Below are 13,435 nucleotides of genomic sequence, written 5' to 3'. Positions count from 1 at the left end.
AAAATGTTCCGTGTCGCCTTGCATGGACGTACATTTGGAAACATAGTTGTTACATAAAGAGTTTCACTCATGTCTTTTTGAACTTCAGTGAAGAAAATCCTCTTCTTCTCCGTGAAGTGTTTTATGAAGCAAACATTTCAGTCCAGCTTCAGATCAAACCCAGAACACACTTTCACACCACAGTTAAATCTGTAGCTCTCATGTTTGTGTGAAAGTGTCTGCTCTAAATTAAAGGGACGTCAGATCTGAGCTCTGCTTTGATGAAAATGAGCTCTGTAGAGAGTCGAGCAACAACTGACACATTTGTGAGAACTCTGTGGCTCCGTGAAACAAGCGAGTCCCAGTGGTGTCAGATCTCCAGGGGCAGCAGCTGCTTCATTCTGTGTGTGTGAGAGGCAGAGAGCGTTATGTAAGGAGGCGCTCCAAGAAGTCATCCTGTTTGACTTTGAAGCCCACAGTAAAGAGCTGCTCTGTGCTCTCACCAACAAAAGTCTTTCAGAATAATTCATCTTCATCTACCAACACAAAGCCTTTCTGCTAATGAGTGAACACAGAGAACACAGTTTGGATCAAAGACTCACAATAGTTCACGCTGTTTCTCTGATTCTCACTTTAGACTCAGGAGTCTGACAGCTGAGCCACAGAATCATCAACATTTATCTTTTCAAACATCTGGATCAGTGATTTAGCATCCAGCCATGAGCTCAGATAAAAACACCGTGTGGAAACATTCAACTTATTTCTGTGGTAGATCAAAGAAAACACAACAGACTGAGATGGTCAAAGTCTGTAATCATCTTTTTCAAAGTCAAAGAGAAAACTGTTGCTGGAGTTGAAGTCTTAGATGTTCAAACTGTCCCTGCAGAGTTAATTATGAGTCTGTTCAACATCAAGGCTTAAAATCATTTATTTTTAACAACAATTGATCAAGGACTCTTTCCTAAAGGGAGAAATTCTCTATGCTAATATTCTCTGTATCTCTGTGTCTTTAAAACATACTGATGGTAAATCCTGTTAGCTTTACCGAACAGAAACCATGCACAGAGCTACAGCTGTTAGCCATTAGCATGCTGGACGACAACAGACAAGAAAAAAAGGCCTTCAGCTTCATTTTCACTAAAAAAAAATAAAGTTAAAGCAATATGACGACAAAAGAAAACTTGATTAAAGCTTCAATCTCTTTTTGAATCAGCTCTTGCTTCAGACACAGACTTTCATGTGGTGAGAAGAAGCGTTAAACACACTAACTGTGGAAAAACAAAGATCTGATCCTGGATCAGTTTTGGCAGACTCACTGAGTTCAGGAGTCTGGATCACTCTGAGTGAGTTTAACTTTAGTTTTCACTGCTCTAACCAGTGAATCATAGAAGTGTCCTCTTCACACAGACCTAGACTGAGAGTCCAACCATTACAGCCTCCATTAAAAAGACAGACTGATGAAAAATCTGAAGCCATCATCATCACATCATCATCATCATCATCCCACTGTGACACATCTGGATCTCAAATTAGAGGAGATTAAATCTGACTATTATTTGAAATGAAAGTAAGAAAGACTAAATCAAAGTGTGACATCATCTCCAGACTTGACTGACACTGAAACAACTTTTTAAAGTTGTAAAGTTACACACAGTGACCTTATTTCATGATCCACTGAGAACAAACCCTATGAACACATGACTCACCTCCCACCCTCACTCACACTAACCAACACAAAGCTGCCTGACATCTGAACACAGCACCTGTTTGTCAGCAGAGGATGAATTATGGAGAGACTGAAAGCCTGCAGCTGGAAGTCATCTAGAAATGTCTGCTATAATTAAAAACCTCAGTTTACCAAACACTGCACCACAGGACTCAAGCTGCGTTCACTGATGAGGAAACTACAGACATGAATCATGAACCATTAATCCCATCACAGCGTCTGAGCTGCTGGAACAACAGACTGGATGCTGCCTCCTCAGCTCAGGTGTGTTTGGGGCTGTGTGCATGGTTTTTATTCCTTCAGTCACCTCCAGATCATCTGGAGTTCAGGTATGAAATATGTATTTGTGAGGGTCTCACAGGGTCAAAGGTCTCAATCCAGCTGGATTATTCCAAGAAAACTCAGATTCCTGGTTTCTGAAAACAAAACAAACTGGTGGAGCAGAACTTCCTGTGATGTAGATTTAATAATTCATGGACAGCTCGAAAAAATTGTTGCTGATGAAGATGCTGATTGTTTAAGGGGAAACTAAAACAGACTCAGAACATTTTTAACCACTGTAGCCAAAGCTCTGTGCTTGCAGTGAGACATAACTGATCAATATTTTACCACAATTCTTTCATGTATTAAGAAATTGATTGGGTTGGAGCTGCACCGTCCTTTGTAACTGTATAAATGATAAATGAGATATTACACAGTGGAGTCAGCCTTAGTTTTACATCTGTGATGTCTAAACCCTCTGTGTTCAGTATTTTGAAAAGTAAAATCATCTGGATAATTTCAGGCTGAAACTCAAAATACATCAACTTTTGGAAGCAAACTGATTTTCCTTTTTTTATTCCTGAGCAGCAAAGACACTGATGAAAAAAAATGAATAAATAAAAATAAATAAAACCTCTTCAGAGAGAGTTTCTGACTGTACATTTAGTCTGACGACAGGTTTGATGAAACAACAGTTAAACCTCTTCTTCACTCTTTCATCATGTTTTCATGGACTGAGTTGCTGCAACCTGATTGGCTGATTAGATATCTGTCTTAACGAGCAGCTGCATCTAATTAAGAGAAAACTGGATGAGTTTTAGAGACAGACTGAGCTGACAAAAATAAAAACTAACATCTCTATAAAACTCGAAGTCATTGTGTGTTTATCACATGATTTGCTGTTTATCCTCAGCAGTTAAATCTCTTCTCTACATCCATAAAACACAGACGAGCTGTGGGTTGTGTTAAGTCTAGAGCTACATTTATGTTCAAAAAGCTTTATCTGATAGAGACGTTTAATTCTCTTTAGTTTTAGTTTTCCTCTGTGTGTCTGTTCTTACTCCTCCTGCAGTTTATAAAATCAGTTTACAATCCTCTAAAACTGAACAACATAAATCCTGTGTGTGTATGTGTTTGTTGTTGAGAGGCAGTGGGTTTAAGTCATAAATGACCTTTTTCACCTCCTCTCTAAATGTCAGACTTTTAGACTCTAATGGATCCATCATATCCCTCATATTACAGCACAAACTGTAACAGTGTGAACACTGTCATCTCCATGCAGACCTCTATCTCAGAGCACTCCACTGCTGTGTCTAATATGATCCATCGCTGCATCATCCATTTAATATTCACTATAAAGTCTGTCCTCCACTCTGTGACGCTGTTTTAATGCTCAGGGATAAATACTGAGGAGTGGGCTTAAAGTATCCCATAATGCAGTTCAAAGAGCTGTGCGAAACCACTCATCAGAAACCAGCACTGTGCTCTAATCTGTGTAACAATAACAGGATAACAGCAGTTTATTGATCAACACAGAGGAAAACTGATAACATGAGTCAAGGAGAAAATCTCCCCTTTGTTTCCTCTGAGCCTGACTCTCTGACACTCCTCTGCTCCTTATTTCTGTCTCCTGTCGCTCTGACAGATGTCTGATCATGACAGTGTGTGGAGTAGATGTAACTTTTAAACTTTTTAACTTTGTTTAAGTGTCACAGCTCCACTCTTCATGCAGCTCACACACAGTCAGAGGTTGAATACTGAAATGGTTCAAATGTGTTTCCTGTTTTAACATATTTTATTTTATCTGTCTATGTCTGATATATTAACAATGAAAAATATCGCTGTCATTTTGTAAGATTTAAAAATATTCATTTATATAATTGGGGGAAAAAAGTGTACTTTTTTTTGTAATAAAGTACTTGGTGTGGGTTTCACAGGTTCTGATTTCTATGGAAGGAGACTTAAGGCAAAACTTTCGGTATTTTAACATCATACTCTGAAAATAGTATTTTATAGATCTAATCTTTGATAAAGTAATTGTTTGTCCACAGGGAAATGACTCAGTTTGTTTCTGGAGACAGAACAATAAAAGGAGACCTGAGGCCTATCTAACTGAAGCCAGACATCCACCGTGTGATATTTTCAATCGTTTGACTGCAACTCCATCTGAAACTGCACGACTTGATCGCTGAGTTTGAAAGTTCACAGCCCACAAATCATGTCGTCACACTATACAACCCGATGTTCTGATGTGACTTCACTGCTCACACTAAACGTACACATGTCGGACTCTGTATCCTTCTTCTTCTATGGCCTTTGGAAGCTGGACTCTTGTATCCAGCTCTGCAACGTCAATAGGAGGAGGAGAAAAAAAAAAAAAAAAGAAAGTGGGAGACGCACACCGAAGATGGTCAACAAAAACAAACGCACTGCCTTGGCAATTTGTGCCATTCTGTGTGAAGAGACAACAACAAAAAAAAAAGATGTGTATAGACAAATAATTGGCTGAGCAGACATGGGCGATACAGTCTCTAAATTCCTCATTGAAAATAGAAGGTAAGCAGCGACAGCCAAATTGAACTTAAGACCAACTTCTTCTAGCTGTAGACGTCACTTCAGAGATGGAGCATGCTCTATGTGAGAGGTTGAGGCAAGTCAGCTCGTGGTACTGCTGCTTCTGTGTGATACCTTCACAGAGGAGCGACCAGGATTTCAAACATGTTTGATTTCCATGCGATCAATGGATTTGTGATCGGGAGCACGTTGTGAGGTGATCATCTCTCCTCATTACCCCACATACAATACACAAAGAACCACACACGACTGAGCTGAAATTCAGCCTGATCCAAACACAGACACACGAGCGGCAAATCAGCTTAAAAGGAGCCAACAATCTCACAGTGTATGCCCAGCTTTAGAAAGATGTGACAGGGTATGTATAGTTTAAAGTAGCTGGTGTCTGTATTTGTTTGTCTGCAGCGCGCTCACGTTGATATGTCTGTTTCAAAATGACTCAACATCCCTGATACCTGATAGCTCCATGACTGTGTCTCTGTTTCCTCCTAGAGCAGGACCTTCAGCTGAGTGTAAAAAGAACTAATCCTGGATCAGACTCAAACTGCTGACTGCTCTGAGAAGATCTGACATGTGACAGTTTGTTTTTCTACGTATTAAATGTCTTCATCCCTGAGATCCAGAGGCTCAGACTGCTGTTCTGTCCTGATGCTGTGAACATGGATCTGTCAGGTTGGAGTCAGTGAAACTACATCAGATCAGGAAAGTGGAGCTGAAGCTGATTGATAAACATGTTTGTGAGTAAACTCAGAAACTAAAGGACTCTTATTTTTCCTCAGCTCTCAGACACATTTTCAGACACGCTGTCATAATGTGTGTGTGTAAAACGCTCCCCTCCACCTGCACACTCTCCCTGTGAATCCTCCCTATCAGAGTTAATGTGTTTACACAGACGGCTGCTGTAACCTCAGATGTTTCCACACACTGAGCTCTAAAGATTTATTCAGGGACTCATCTTTTCCAGCTGATGCTGAGCAGCTTGTTTGTAAAAATGTAGATACCAGTGAAAGATGTTGAAATGTGTCCCGCAGCAGAGAGAGACTGACTGAGTCCAGGTCAACGACCAACATGAGCAGTTTGGAAACACACATCAGTCTGTCAGTGTGTGCTGACTCCCACAGCAGCCTGTTCTTCATGAGCTCCACTGTTATGAGGAATTCAATCAGCCTCTTCACCCACATTTAAAAAGGGACCAGTTCAGATCTGACCTCCTGTGGGCTCTGCTGCTTTTCACATATCAGAGTCCTCATTAAATCCATTTGTCTCCAACACTGATCATGTTTTTGGTTTAGAGACTTCACAGTCATTCTGAGTCTGTAAACACTTTGTGGTCCAGCTGATGTCAAATCAATAAGCATCATGTTTCCTGAGGAGCAGCTTTGTGTGTCCTCTTTATTGAGGCTCTGTCTCAGCCTCTCTTTAATGCTGCTCCCTCAGGGCTCAGCAGGATCACAGGTATTAAGATGAACATTTACACTTCAGCTCCTCCAGAGAGGAGCAGACCTCTGGACTAATCACACATCCAGGGTTTAAAGACACTGCAGCAAACACTGTTCTGATGCTCATATCACCTCTGAAGGTGAAATAATCAGTGAGGAGTAAAGCTTCAGGCTTTTTAGTCACTCATCTCTCAGCTGGACTCAGCTCCACAACAACATGTCAGCAGGTCTGGACCTCCTTCCTGTAGTGGTCCTGGTTTGGCTCAGCTGGTAGAGCAGACACCTTGTATCAAGAAGCTACAGTCCTTATGTCTCCAGTTGTAGGATTAATTCCTCATCCTGGGATGATTCAGAGAAAGTCACCCCCTCTGTCCACCCACATTTTATGTCCCCCTTACGCTGTCTGATCAAATAAGGACTAAATTCCCAGAAACAGCGTCCAGTCTGTAACCTGAGCTTTGAGACAGATTCTGACTCTTCTCTCCTTCTCTGATCTCATCCTGACCTCTCCTGCTGGGACTCACTGCTCCCTGTGCCAAGACAAGACCAGAGGCTGTTTCAGCTCAGAGACTTCTGGCAACATCACAGAATGAGTGTGTGTAGCAGTGTGTGTGTGTAGAAGTGTGTGTGTGTGTAACTTTGTCAGTGGATTGTGTAGTGTTGCTCTCTCCTGGCCTCCTGCCTGCTGTGTCTCTCCTCACCTCTGTGTCGGACACATCCACTCATTGAGCCTTTCCTGACACAACCAGGATCACACACACTCACACACAAACTCAAACACACACACACACACACCAGGTTATATCTACAGACCGTGATGTCAAACAGCAAACAGAGAGTGAACCTTTTGTCTTTCACAAAGTGTGTATGAAGACCCGTCTCTATCATCAGGACGTTTGCTCTCAAACCCTCTCAGCAGGAAGAGCTGCACAGACGTAACTCCACCACAAGAGCTCAGGATTTCTGTTCCTGAGCCTTTTCTTTCTGCTCCAACAAACTCACTGAGACCCAAACATAAAGGAGAGAAATAAATCAGAGAATCAGTCTGACAGATCTTACTCTGACCATGAAGAAACGTGTTGAGACATTTCAAACAGTAAACTCTGACACAAAGGCCGTCAGCTGCTCACAGATTCAACAATAAGAACTGGAGGTGATGTTTCCAGCTCTCTCTCAGAGAAAACAGATAAAAACAGAAGTCTTTAAATAATCTCTCTCCTCTTTGCTAAAGAAATGAAATGTGAAGCCCTCAGGCTGCTGGATTCTGTCTGTGAGTCTGAAACAATATGATGCTGAATGCTCCTCCTCACATTGAACTCTTTCATCCCTCCCTCCTCTCATCCCTCCATTCTTCCTGTCAACTCCTGCCTCCCACAATCCCTCTCTGCACCTCTCTTCCTGTCCATCAGGGAGCTGCAGCACTCATCAGGTGATGCTGAGTTTCACTCGTTTCCTGTGAGAATCAGTGAGAACCGTCAATAAAGAGCTAATGGCTTTAGCTGAGCTCAGGGTGAGTCCAAAGTTCATGGATTCAGGTCAACATCAGGCTGGTTCAAACATTCAGAGCAGAGAAACAGACAAAGTCCATCAGTGAGAACTAAAAGCTGTTTTACATTTACACATTTCTGTCACATCACTTCTGTAACTCAATGAAACAAAGTGGACAAAGAGACGTCTCCAAAACGGTTTGGTTCCTCACTTCATCCAGAGCTCAGAGATGGAAACAACAACCCAACAAACAAACTGCCAGTCTGTGTTAAAGTCCTGTAATGATCTCTCCAGGGAGCATCTTTCTCCAGCTCTGTAATGGTTTCATGACTCTCTCATGTGAGGGCTCGTTGCTCTGTGGAACGACCTTTCACTTCTGGATAAACTGCTTGAGTTAAATCATGGTGAACAAAGAGCTGAACTCCTCCAGGAGCTCTTCTTCCTCCTCAACACTCCTTTTCTCAGACAGTGGAGGTTTATGCAGGTTTGTATACTGGATGTTATTTCTAATATCTGTGAGGTGCATCAGTTAAATTATGAGGCAGAAACACGTCATACTCTTACTATCTCCATGTCTGATGTTAACCTGTTTTGCCCCACTGGCAACAATTGTTGCTGAAGTCTATCACTGTCATTTTCTACTCACAATAAAAAATCTCAGCATTACTTCTGCAACTTTTTCCACTTTAATGCTGGTAGACAAATTAAACAACGATTTTGGTTTATAGAAAATATTTCCCAAGTGGTTCCTGTCACATGACATCATCTGTTTCGTACTCCTTCAGATTGTCCTAGAAAGAGACATTTTCATACATTTCTTACAATTTACCCCCAAACATTTCTATAAATATTAAATCATTTAAGTCTCTACAGTAACCCTCCACCAAAAAATTGTACCTGGGATAGATATTTTTTGTTCATGGGCTTATTTCTATGAGCGGCAACAAAAGTTGACGGTGGGTACATAGCTAGTTGCTAACAAAAGGAAAGCACTGTCTGCAAGACTGCAGTGAACATGAAGTGTGTTCTTTAGTGTAGTTTAACACCACCGCAAATGTCAGCTTCTAGTGAATTCACTTGTTTCTACAGAGTGAAAAGAAAAACAGAGTTTCTGTTTGTTTGACAGAGCGAGCAGAGGATGAAAATCACAACCAAACGAGAATCCCAGAAATAAACCAAACAAGGAAGGAGCAGAGCCAGGTATGGTGGGCACAGACATTAAAAAGTTCACTTTAACTGCAGGAAGCTTCACATCTCATCATCATGTTGCTCTGCTCGTCATCATCTGTTGTTTCCCTCTTTGAGACTTGAACAAATGAAGCCTTGGTCCAGGTCGACTGTTTCAGGTGAGTTCATGTCTGTTCTCCTGGTTTCTCACAGCTGGTTTGTTTTTCAGACTCAGAGGACAGAGAGCTGTGTTCATTATAATGAGGCAGCAGCAACACGCAGCAGAACCAACACAAAGGTTCAGAGGAAACAGGAAATAAATGTGATGAGAAATGAAGTCTGTTCAACAGTTAGAGAAGTCAAACTGTTTCATGTTGATGAGGGCTGCTTTGGCCTCCACATTCATTCATTATCACTGAGGTCTAAAAGTCCTGACTGAATCCACCTGTGGCTCAGTGGAGCTGTACACAGCATGGAAACATGTGACCTCTTTAACAGAGACTGAGCAGTCTGCACCAACATCACAATAGAAGTCAGTGATCGTCCATCTGTTCTCTTTGACAGCCTTTCCCCTGACAACGCCTCACATTAGTCTGCAGATAGAGGTCCAACACACACCTGTCTGCAAACACTCATCATGTTGGTTAAAGCTTCATGTAGTGGAAAGAGACTAAATGTTCAATTACCTTTTTATCTAAATCAGTTTTAACAGCATCAGAAGAAGAAAGTGAGCCTGGGAGTCTCTACAACTCTAAAATCTATGGTCTACTTTAATACAACAGCTAAAAATGTCTCCCTTTAAGGAATATGTCAAGAAAAAAAGATAAAAACACTTCATTACTATCAACTCTGAGACAGAAAATTCATATTCAGCTCACAAACTCCAGCCCACTCAGCTCTTTGACTGAACACAAGGTTCAAAGCTTCTCACCCCTGGGTGTCCTCATTCATAGTTAATCCACAGCCCACAGTGAACTCTGAGATCCAGCTGTCAGCAAGAAAACCTCCAGTTCAGGATCCACAGATTTTCTTCCTCATGTTATAAATGTGTGAGCTGTGCAGATTAAAACGTGTTGCTTATTTAAAACAATGTGTTCTGGAAATCTACAGAAAACAATTAAACCAAGAGATCCTGAGGGGACACCAGGGGGTCTTCAGAGGTCTGAAAACACCATCACTTTATCTGTTCAATGAAAGAATGAAATATATTAAAGCAAAGGGTCCACTCACTGATAACTATATTACACCTTAAAGGAAAATCCACTCAAACAGAGGTTCCTGCTCTGACTTGTCTCAGGGTGAGGGTTGTAGAGATGAATAAAAAAAGACAGAGAAAAGAAAATGACAGAGTCAGAGTGATCCAGAGTCAGCCTGAGAGTGTGAAGAGCTCTGAAGAATGTCAGTAATTATTCTTGTAATGTCACAGTGAACCTGTGAGGTCAAATCTTCACAGAGTGGGACATCTCTCTATCTGAAGATCTTTGATCAAACATCCTGACCTCTGACCTCTGAGAGATCAGAGTTAGAGACATTCACACAGACCACAGTTGATGATGTGCTGAATGGAGCTGCTCTGGTTCAGGTTTTCTATGAGGTAGTTGTTGTTATCCTCATAAAGTGACTCTACACAGGCTCAGAGGATGAATCCTGAAGAGTTTACACACTTATAACACAATAACCAGGTTTAATACACAGCATCAAAGAAGAAGATGAAGAGCAGATGGATCAGCTAGAGACTGTTTTTAATGAGCTCTGAATGTAAAGGTGTAGGAGGAGTTTTCCTTTAGCTCTGTGCTGTGGCCTCTGTTCCAGCTGCATGTTTCCAGGTGAGGTCACTGATTGTTAACGAGCTTCACCTGCTGCTCAGCCTTAACGAGCTCACTGCTGCTTCCAGCAGAGAGAGGCTTTTCATCTGACGCCTGCTGCCCTGCTGCTCACTCATCTGACCTCTCTGCTGTCTGAGAGAGCACAAAGTGAAGAGTGTCGCACAGGAACACACACACACACGTTTGTTTAAAGCTGAGTGGACACAAACACTCACTCTGTGTCTGTAACCTTGTGATCTGGAGAGCCATGAAATCAAATTGTTTTCCAATGAAGCCTCAGCAGAGACACATTTGAGCAGTTTGTTGTTCTGTGTAGAAGCTGCTGCTGCTGTTGGACTCAAACTTGTCAACAAAGCAACAATAAAGTGAATTAGTGTCTGTGTTTGAGCTCAGCTCCTCACAGAGGGTCAGAGATCAGTTACAGAGAGCGTTCTTCACACCAGCACAGACTAAACACAGAGAGCTGCTGACTTTATTTCTCTGAGCACGTCAGTAAAAAGAGCTGAGATCATTTTAACATCTGAACATTAAGATTCATTTGCTCACTGTTCATCTGCTGCCTCCTTCCATCTCCATGTTTGTTGTTTAGTGTCAGAGGAACTAAATCACTTCAGTTAACAGGTGGAGAGTCTGTGTGCCAGTTCACACTGTGCTGGACTCAAAACCTGAGCATACAGTCCAGTGGAAAGCCATCAGTTTGATTTCTGCTTCAAGATGAGTCTGTTACAGACACGTCACAGTCTTTACAATCCTCCAGAATCAACCACGTCAGGAGAAGCATCAACAGGTTCAAAGAGGAACAGAGAACAGCAACGATTCAGGTTTCATCAGCTTCAAGTGGCTCCAACATTCAACAAAAACACATTTTCATTCAGCTGCTTTGTTTCAGTCAGTGTGTATGAAGGACACACTGTCAGAGATTTGACTGTCACACACTCTACAATCAAACTATAACATAGGGTGAAACATCTGCAGCAAGATCACACAACAACACACACCAACAAACCAAAAAGCAGACATGAGAACACACACAGCCACACACACCATCTGTAAACACACCTCTCTTCTCTGCCTCTTCCTGTTCCTGAACTTTTCCTTGAACAAGCCTCTCTGTTTAAAGAGCATCACAACAACATAACAACATGTGAAACCATCCCTGAAAGAATGGTCCCTGAGTGAGGTTTCAATCCCTCTTTATGAACTGAAGTCACAACGTGAATCAGCAGCAGGTCCAGAGAGGCAGAGAGTCAAAACACACCAACACACACTCCATCAGCTCTCCATCTCAGCTCATCTGAAACATTTAAACCAAATATCAGAGCGTTTCTTACTGTCAGTGAAGACCTCTGTACTGCAGGAGCTTCGCTTTGTAATCCAGCCGACACATCACACACACTCAAACAGGAAGTCACAGTCAGCACGCCATCAGCGCTCTTACCTAAAAGAGACAAAGAAGAGACAGACTGTTAGAGACTTGATCTCTGACATCATCAAAACCATAATCAGGGATTGAAGCTGGAATTACAGAGGATATTTGTCCCAACGCTGCCATGGTGATAAAAAGTGGGTAAGAATCATTTCAAAGCAAAGGGGCGACACAAACAGGCCTGCAGAGCTCAATGATCCACATTTTCCCTGCAGCAAATCAAACAGAGGAGAAATCCTCTCCAGTCAGTGGGAGAAGTTTTAATGTGAGGATTAAACAGGAAGATTCACAGTTTGACTCCAACATGTTTCACATCCATTCACTTGAATAATTAAAGGAAACCAGCTGAGGTGGTGGGTTAGTGTGGGGTCTGTGTTTGCCTTTCATGACTGGACTCAGGCCTCCATGATCATCTTTGATTCTTTCTCAATCACAGGTCAAATAAAGGTTAAATAATGACATAAAAAGAGTGAGATTAAGGAATATAATCCAGGATGTGTTTCTATTTGTTGTTTTTTCTTGTCTGTTAGTGAAATGAAACAATTGTTTGTCACCTGTCTGAGCTCTGCTGAGTTTGTGCTCCTCAGTTTAAACCAGGAACCGCCCAACCTGAGCAGAAGCTGTGATTGGTTCATGAGCAGGAGCTCCCAGGGGATGTACCAAGTTAGGCAGAGTTAGAGGGGTGTTCATGTTGCTTCAACAGGATGCTCTTTCACTGAAACTTCACTTTTTTCCCCTTCGTCTCTGTTTTTCCACCTGTTTTTCCCTAAAGTGAGAGTCTCCAGAGAGCTGACAGAGCAGACTAATGAAAACACCAGACTAATCACTTCAGATGATCCAACATCAGCTGATGCACTCAAACTGAGAACAAAGCTCTGAACAAACTGTGACAGGTCTCATGTTTCAAACTTACTTCATGTGGAATCAGACACAGCTCGCAGGTCGATCTGAACTTTTCACAAAGATTTCTCTTTGATATTTACTTTAAAGTTTCTCATTATCACAGGAAGTTCATCAGTGCACTCTCCTTCTCACAGAGGCTAAATCATCAGTAGTTTAGATATGTGTTTTATTCTTCAACCTCAGGAAACATGAACAAAAACATTAAACTCTCACTGATCACATGATTTTACATCCTATAAATCAGAGACAAACCAAAGTAACTGTTGTTGTTACAAATCAGCTTCTATCATCGTCTGGAGACTTTCCAGGTTTCAAAGCATTTCTTTCATATTCTCAGCTCTCCTTTGTGAGCTGCTGTAAAAACAGATGTTTTTTGTCTGATGAATTTCTCCCCTTTCACTCTGACAAAGCTTCTCTCTGAAACAAAGCAGTGATGATAAATCAGAGGAAGACAGATTCAGTGTGAAAGAAAGCTGTTATTCTCATTATACTCAGCAGATTACAAACAACTAGAGACAACACAGCAGATGCTGCAGAGAGTGAGATTCTCTATTAAATTACAAATTATGCTTTACATTGATGACATCAGTGTTTCTGTTACAGCTAACAGTAAAAGGTGTGACTTTCTACTGATGCAGAGATTAGT

The 13,435-nt window shown here is 41.6% G+C and overlaps 1 long non-coding RNA gene across 1 annotated transcript; it reads right to left on the bottom strand.

The window, feature by feature from the left end:
* Positions 1 to 17: 17 nt before the first annotated feature.
* On the bottom strand, positions 18 to 12,487 carry LOC141798277 (uncharacterized). The gene is made up of 3 exons (XR_012599138.1): positions 12,441 to 12,487; positions 11,792 to 11,898; positions 18 to 380 (listed from the first exon to the last, which is right to left on the bottom strand). It is a non-coding gene; the product is annotated as an uncharacterized LOC141798277 (long non-coding RNA).
* Positions 12,488 to 13,435: the final 948 nt, after the last annotated feature.

Source organism: Halichoeres trimaculatus, unplaced genomic scaffold (genome assembly GCF_033239565.1).
Source record: "Halichoeres trimaculatus isolate MK-OKI-2021-1 unplaced genomic scaffold, fHalTri1.1 fHalTri1_scaffold_9, whole genome shotgun sequence".
In the NCBI taxonomy this organism is placed as follows: Eukaryota; Metazoa; Chordata; class Actinopteri; order Labriformes; family Labridae; genus Halichoeres; species Halichoeres trimaculatus.
Note: the sequence above shows the minus strand (reverse complement) of the source record. Positions and strands in the feature narration are given on the sequence as shown.